The sequence below is a fragment of the Sphaerodactylus townsendi genome, linkage group LG13 (assembly GCF_021028975.2).
Source record: "Sphaerodactylus townsendi isolate TG3544 linkage group LG13, MPM_Stown_v2.3, whole genome shotgun sequence".
NCBI lineage: Eukaryota > Metazoa > Chordata > Lepidosauria > Squamata > Sphaerodactylidae > Sphaerodactylus > Sphaerodactylus townsendi.
In genome coordinates this window covers 28925461-28933337 of record NC_059437.1, presented here as the reverse complement: position 1 = coordinate 28933337, position 7877 = coordinate 28925461, and positions in this window count along the sequence as shown.

Here is a 7877-nt window from a genome sequence, read left to right as displayed (position 1 = left end):
GTTTCTGTCTCTGCACAGCAGCCCATCAGTGCGCTCAGGCTGGGAGGAAGAACTTGCATAGCCCCCGCTTTAGTTTCACTTTCCTTGCTGACATTGCTGCGCATGCGTGAACTGTCCCGTTTCCCCAACGTTCCGATTGGCTGCAGGTGGCGAGGTGAGAAAAATAAATTGGCCCATCTCCTGCAGTGTTTGCATGGAAGTGGGATCGGTTTTTTAAAAAAGAACTGCCAATTTTATCATTTTTTGAAAGGCGCAGGATAAGGGAAATCTTGCGGGGCAGACCCAAGTTAGACCTGGAAGCCATGTGGAAGTCATGGCCGAACCAGGATGTTTCACCTCCTTATCCCAGGATATATTGGCTGTGGGGAAAACGCCAGTGAATTGTAATTTGCAGGAGGAAAGATTCTCAGTCTGGGCCCATCTTCAGTTGACAGATCTCCCTCTTTTGTAAAGTTAAGCTTTGTGCCTTGAGGAAGGGGAACTGGTAGGAAGGGAAGTGTGGAAAAGCATAGGGTTGCCTACTCAAGGTCAGAATTTTTTTAGAAATTTGAGGGTGGAGCCTGGGAAGGAGGGGATTGGAGAGGGGAAGAACCTTGTAAGGAATAATACTATAAAGATCAACTACCAAAGCCATTTTCTCCAGGGAAAATATCTCTATTCTGGAGTTCAGCTGAAATTTTGGCAGATCTCTAGACCCTACACTGAGTGAGTTCACCAACCCTAGGAAGGCACCTGGGTCTGTGGTTGCATGTGCCCATGTTCACATTTTGAGAGCATCCTGCTGAACGCACACAGAGGCCTGTTGAGCATTTTCTAGTGGTGGTGTATTTAGAAAGACAATTGATTTCAGCTCGAGCATGGGAGGATTATTTGCCCCACGTCTGATATAACTGCATTCACGTACCCCTGGTTTACAAGTAGCATCCAACGGAGAGGAGCAGGGGTGGGGAAGTGCTAGCACAGCAATTCCATGTCACAATTTCCCCCCCAAATACATGCTTGTTGAAAGACTATGGGTGCAGGGCTCACATGTGCCAGTCATGTAGTTTGGTGCCAGAAGTGCAAAGTAAAACTGGAGGGCAAAACCTTTTCATTCTTGTTGTAAACCATTTTTCTCTAAATTTATTATAATAATAACAATTGCTATTGCTATTATTATTGTTATTACTACTAAATATTAGCCAGGCTTCTTTTTCGTTCCCCCTCTCTCTTTTGCCTCAATAGCAAGAGAAAAAAAAGTTTTGCCAGCCCTCCTGCCTCCTTTCTTGTTTTCTTTTTCTCAGAAGTCTTTCCTGCTTTTATCCTAGTTCAAGTCATGCATGAGGGAGCGGCTGTACCCTGTTGTTTGTCTGTTCTGCCGGTTTTGAATCGGCAGGGCTCCGTCTTTGTTCTCTTTATTTTCAGAACACAGAAAAGGTAAAAGAGTAGGAGCCGTGATTGAAACTCTTGAGAAGAGTAACGTTCGATAGTTATTTAGATTTAATTCATTTTTGGCGTGTTGGTAATTGTGAAGGGGACATGCCAATTATTAAGAAAAAAAAAGATGAGTTTGCTTAAACTTTAAAAACTTTAGGACCCCTCAGAGAGTATATCTTAAAACACACACATACACACACACACACACACACACACACACACACACACACACACACAAAACCACACTTTGGCCAATTTATTTGCTTTCTGAGATAAGGTAATGATACAACCGATGCCAATATTTTGCATGGGTTTTAATTTCCTTTGGAGTAAACATTTTATGACTCCTCGCCGCTTTTTAAAAAGTCCTCAACCAATTTACGTAAGAAGGAATTTCTAAGCTAGAATCTTTCTATTGTTTTCTAATTTGTTTGGTGTAACTTCTAACCAATAATTGATTGGTACAGTTTATAAATTACCAGCCCGTTTATTCAACACATCTTTTGAAGGGCATATTATTGTTTTCAAAATGCTCCCATGCACCTGACAACTCATGTCTGTGAAGCATTTAACATACACATGCAAAACAATGCTCACTCCATCTGTTTCTTTAATCTCCACAAAACTAATCTTTTATGATTTTGGTGTTTCTCTCTCTCTCTCTCTGATCCCCCCATGTGTTTGTTCCCTTGTTACCATGGCAATGTTGCAAGCCTGAAAATTTTCACAGGCCTTTAAGTTTTGGAGGGAATTAAAAAAACCAACAACACCCCTCTTCTGTTTTGATTAATTTTTCTCCTTCCACTTCAACTTCACTCACTTAAACAGTTTTCTCTATTGATTCCCCCTTGATTTATTGCAAGTTGCTGTCCTTTAAACAGATGTGTGTTTTGAAATTCCTCCTTTCTGGCTCTAATGCAAAGAAGAAGAGGGAGAAGAAGAAATAAATAATAAAAAGAGGAACCCCCTCTAAGCCATGCAAGTCAAGCTCAAAGACTTGGTTATTGTTGCTGGCTGGATTTCTACTCTCTGTGGTTGTCGGGCCTAATTCAAAGTAAATCAGGGCACTCAGTGGGGGCAGTGCCTAGCGCCATAGGAAATTATGATAGCAAAAGTCTTCCTGTAGTGTTCTGCACTTGGTACTACAAAGTGCCTAAGGCTGCAGTTACCTGAATAGGGTTGAATTAGACCAGACAACCGCATCATCCCACTTCTTAATCTATTAGAGCAGTATACAAGAGGCATTTGTTGATTGCTAAAGTGGGATTAAGAAACTCTTCAAGTTGAATTGATTTTCTTGTGAGAACAAAAAGGGGGGGTTGGGTAGAGAAGAGAAGCTTCGTTTGAATCACACAGCCAGGGAAGTTCTCTGAATGGGTTCCACTCCAAACTTTAAAGCAATCAGAGGGCTCTCCCCCATGGGGGCATGCAGGTGAGGGAAAGTGGGGGGAAGGAATACACTACTGAAAACATCTTAAATTATGAGTGGGGGGCATGTTAAAATGAAAGTTTATGGCTCCCTAAATCCTTCCTGGAATACAGCACAGAGAGAGAGAGAGAGAGAGAGAGAGAAGAAGAAGAAGAAGAAGAAGAAGCAGGGCTATTTTTATCTGTTGCTTTCTGCTCTGTTGTGAGTTGGTTGATTTCCTTTAACACACGTAGGAGGAAAACTGGAAAGACCTCTAGACCTAAGTGTTTTGCACTTCAGAAAAGAAAAAAAAACCAGAACAAACCTGAACGTTACAGCCTTTCAAAAGCCTTAAACAATCTTTTGTTCAAGTACAAGTTTGCCAGCTTTTGGGGGAGATTTCAAAACTGCCTTTCTCCTCAAATGCTCAGATATCGGATGACTAATCGAGAGACCCCTCTCTCTTTCTCTCATAGAAAATAGGGAATTGGCTGTATAGAGTTTGGATGGGGACTTCAGATTGTGGCTTGTGAGAATAACCACTATCGTTTTTATCCCTGCTTTTGTTTCTCCAATCAGATGAAGATGACAGAGACTGCATTTTCTCTGTTTGGCCTGCCACTGCAGTATTTGGTTGGCTTGCAGCTGTGGGTTATGTAGTTTAAAATATTTCAGAGGCTTTCTAGTTTGCTGCCGGTCATTGTTGAAAGTGTTGGTTATGACCTATAGATCACTGCATGACTTGGGTCCAGAGAGCTGGGGGATCACGTCCTCCTGTGGGTTCCTGCCTGTCACATCCTCACACGGCCAGTTCTGTGTCCCTTTGCAGTCAGAAGAAGGTGAATGGGCATAAGGCCTTCTCTGTTGTGGTACCAAGATATTGAAACTCTTTCCACAAAGAGAATCGCCTGATGCCAAATCTGATGACTGCTGAGCACTGGAGCGTTGTGTGTCTATTCCCCTGTGCCACAGTTGAACTTCCTCTTGTCTGAAATTGCTTTAACCCTGCTTGTTTTATGATGGTTAGCTAGGTATTGTTGGTTTTATGGCAATTGGGGATTGTGACTTTTTAATTATACAGTGAATATAAATTGTTTTTAAGATCCTGCCTTTTAATATCACCCTCTGTTCTTTGGTTCACTACTTGTAATTCATATGTGCTCTCTGTTACATCTCCTTTTTTTCCAGTGGCTTTTAAATGGTTTGCCATAGGATGCTACACTGAGGAGTGAAATATACATATCAGAAATAAGTAATGCTAAATAATTGTTATTTCCCATCACCAACAGATTGGGCTTGCTTCTTCAGCCCCATGGTAGTCAGCCACAATATGGTAACATTTTTGTGCTGAATGCTATAGGGTTGCCAGCACTGGCTTGGGATGATGTCTGGGGAGAATAGAATTTGAGGAGGGGAATTAGTAGGGATCTGATGCCACATTATAGAGCGCATCCCACTCTTCAAAGCTGTCTTTTCTTCCAGGGAACTGTTTTGGGATTTGGTTGTAATTCCAGGAAAACTCCAGGTCTTACCTACAGGCAGGACCGGAGCGAGGGGGAACTGCACCCAGGGCACGTGTGTGCCCTACCATGCCCATGCCTGCCACACCCCAAAATGCCCTCGCCATGCCCCAGAATGCTCCTGCAGCAGCCCACGCCCAGTGCATCGTCCCCCCTGTCCCCTTGGTGCTACGCCACTGCCTACAGGTTGGCAATCCCACAGGATCCACAGTTTCACATGGTGCTGAGTCACAAGGAGTTTAAAGAAGTGGGAAACCTGGAAGTCTTGATCTTGGGGGCTCAGTAGGCAAGGAAGGGAGAAGCAGGGATGACTGGCAAGGCCAAGCTGATAGTGACCCATTCAGATGCCATGCCTAATCTGGAAGGATTTATATCCCTGTCAGATCAGGTGGTACTATAAGTACAGCAAATAAATAAGTATTCTCCCCCCCCCCCCCTTTGGGCTTGGAAAAAGTTTGGCTAGACTTGGCAATGAGTGGGGAAAGGGACAATGTGACCTGTTGATCTTGTCTCATCCTCTGGGTGGCAGCACATCCAGTAAGAATTGCAAAAGTACATTGCAAAGGGATTGTCACAAAAATGGATAACTTTAACAATAGGGAAATCAGTCTGCTTCTTTGATAAGAGGTATCGTAATAAGGGCTACACACTTTAGTTTACTACTCAGATCACTGATTTAAAATCTTTTGACTTGTTAAAAGTTGTTCCTGATTAAATTGGCAAAACATTTTAAAGTTAATTATTTGAATAGAAGTACTTATGAAAACTGCAGGCAGCAGGCACAAACTTAGAAGAGGCATTCTCATGCAGAAGGAATGCCTCTTCTAAGATGGCATTATGGCGTGTAATTTAAATCAAAGAAACAATGTTTTTCCCCATTACAGAACTCTTGTTTTACCCAAAGTATTCAAATGTTGTTGATGGAATTGATTAATTGTGTAGTTAATCTATTAAGATGTGTTTAAGTGGGCAACTTACCTGATAGCAATGTCCACAACAATGTATGTAATTCTGATAATTTATAAAAAGAGGTAGAGAATCCAAGCAGTGCTGACTTCAGCATTTTGGGAGCATGAGACAAACCTCAGAAGATTAACTTAACGTGGAAGAGGAATGATGGGCAAAGAAATGTCCCATGCTGTCTTGTGGAATGTAATGTAAGCATGGTGGTGCTCTTGGGGTTGATTAGCTGTTTATCCAGGGTGTTTTCACACATGATAAGTAATGCATTTTCAGTCCACTTTCAATGCACTTTAATGATTGTTCACCCAGTAAAGCCAACTGCAAAGTGGACTGAATGTGTGTTATTTGGCATATGTGAAAGCAGTCTCGAGATTCAGGTAAATGCCTAACTTTGCCACTATCTGACTTGGAAGGCATTGCATACAGCCAATCTCTTCAGTAAACTGCCATGTTAAGAAAAGTTAAACCTGGGCAAAATCCAGCAACACTTAACCATACCTAAATTTAAATGGGCAACCTAATCTATAATCTAATCTAATCACTTTTCTTCATCTTTTCCCGCTAACGACCAGACCTTGAAGACTACTCATTTTAAATAACTCAGATCCCTGATCACAGCAGATGGGGACACCCTACCAGATGCTTGATTTAGAGTTAATACAGCATGGATGAAGTGGCGGCAAACCACAGGAGTCCTGTGTGACAAAAGAATACCTGAACGTCTGAGGGCAAAAGTTCACACCATGGTTATCTGCCCTGTGGCCCTATATGAAACAGAATGTTGGCCAAAAAATTGGAAACATGAACAAACTTTTCATGTGATGGAAATGAAGATACTCCGGTGGATATTTGGCCTGACTCTTTGATCATGTTACAAATGAAGACATACGACAAAGACTTGAAATTACACCAATAACAAAGAAAATGAGGGAAACACAGCTCCAGTGGTACATTACGCGACCAGAGGAGACTTCTGTTGCAAAAACTGTCCTAAGCATTGACCCTGGAGGACTTCACCCATGTAGAAAACCAAAGAAATGATGGATGGACAGCATTGCTGAAGACATGCGTGCTGTCAACCTTACCCCTGAAATGCCCCAAATCGAACTATTTGGCAAAGAAAATGCCAGTGCTAACCCCCTCAAGGGGAACATAACCCAAGAACAAGAAGATTTAATCATGACTAAAGTGATTAGCATTTGAATTTCATAGTTGCTTAGGTGTATTCCAGGAATATCTTGGATATATATACAAAAAATGTATGCTATCATGCTAATATTGCAACCATTTGTGTGTGTGTGTGTGTGTGTGTGTGTGTGTGTGTGTGTGTGTGTGTGTGTGTGTGTAAAGTGCTGTCACATTCCAGCCAGCTCATGGTTGCCCCAGTATGGGGCTTTCAAGACAAGGAAGGAACAGAGATGGTTTGCCATTGCCTTCTTGGGTGGTCTCCCTTCCAAGTACTGACCCTGGCTTCCAAGATGTGATGAGACTGGGCTGTACTATGCTGCCTTCCCTCCCTGCGATCATTTACATACTTATAACACCTGCAGAAGCCAGGACAGCATAAGGTTTAAGGAGAGGACTGCGGAATTGAACACTCTGAGTGCAGGAGAAGGCAAGGGCACCATCCATTAATGACTGGCTACTTATTTCCAGTGCAACAGTCACTAAAGAATGCTGTCTCTTCATCATTGGCAAGGGACTTCTGTGTCAGCTTACATGCGCTGATTTTGTCCCATTATTCTTTCTGGTCAGCACTACCAAAAAGAACCCTCATAATTAGGTTGCTAACATGAGGTCAGGGAATTCCTGGACATTTGGGGATGGAGGCCTGCATTTGGGGAGGCACCTCAGCTGTGTATAATGCCATAGAGTCCACCCTCCAGAGCAGCCATTTTCTCCAGGGAAACTGATATTGGTCCTTTGGAGACCAGAACCTACCTGGAGGTTGGCCACTCTATCTGTAATATTTGTTTGTATCCTGTATCCCTCCAGGATACAGACCTTGATCAATCAATCAATCAATCAATCAATCAATCAATCAATCAATCAATCAATCAATCAGTCAGTCAGTCAGTCAGTCAGTCAGTCAGTCAGTCAGTCAGTTCAGTCAGTCACCCCGTTCCTGTTTTCAGTTTAATGCTAATGCAGGCATTAGCTGTGGAGAGCTACAAACAGAAGCAGGATATGTAATCTTCTCTGTACTCCAGCAAATGCCTCCCAGATTATTTTAAATCACACCCCCCTCCAGCAATTCTCTGAAACTCAAAATAAGCCCAGTGAGCTGCAGGGAAAGAAATGGCCCCAGGAGCATTTGCAGAGGAGAACTGAGAGGCAGGAATTAGTTGGTTCTCCCACAACAATTCTTTCCTATACACATTCCCCACTGCCTCCACCAACGCTGCATCAGAAAAGTCAGATTTTGGTGAGGTACCTTTGCTGAGATTCTCTTGTCATTCCTTGCATGCAGTGCAATCAGACACCCTTCTAAATCCATTGATGTCGATGGGCTTAGGATGTAACTCTGTATAGGACTGCACTGTTCATTTCTCTTTTTCTTTTTGGAAAGG